Consider the following 332-nt stretch of genomic DNA (forward strand, 5'->3'; position numbering starts at 1 on the left):
GTCATACAAGTCTTTATCAAATAGGATGAATCAAACCATATGGACAATTTTGGAGTGAGCTTTTATTGAGAGGAAAATAGGATACCTGATTACCACACCGCATATATCTTGATACACAGTGCCAAATTTTTTTTCCCTCTTCCCCATATATACACTGGAAGCAGAGTTAAACGTATAGAATTTTTTCTCAATGGTTTCCAACTTTCGTTCTTTCGGAAAACCTTATATATTTTCTCGTTTTCAGTCTCCTGTTCGCGTCCTGAGACTCCTTAATGAACCACTTATCTGTTGATCAAATAAACACTTCAGGAATTAAAATCACTTTAGTAAAG

The 332-nt window shown here is 34.9% G+C and overlaps 1 long non-coding RNA gene across 1 annotated transcript in view; it reads right to left on the reverse strand.

The window, feature by feature from the left end:
* Positions 1–43: 43 nt before the first annotated feature.
* The window catches only part of LOC119581738, a 580-nt gene continuing 291 nt past the window's right edge, over positions 44–332 (reverse strand). Inside the window, exon 2 of the long non-coding RNA XR_005229583.1 lies at positions 44–285. This is a non-coding gene — a long non-coding RNA (uncharacterized LOC119581738). The remainder of the gene's footprint in view (positions 286–332) is intronic.

The sequence above is a fragment of the Penaeus monodon genome, chromosome 15 (assembly GCF_015228065.2).
Source record: "Penaeus monodon isolate SGIC_2016 chromosome 15, NSTDA_Pmon_1, whole genome shotgun sequence".
Taxonomy (NCBI): Eukaryota; Metazoa; Arthropoda; class Malacostraca; order Decapoda; family Penaeidae; genus Penaeus; species Penaeus monodon.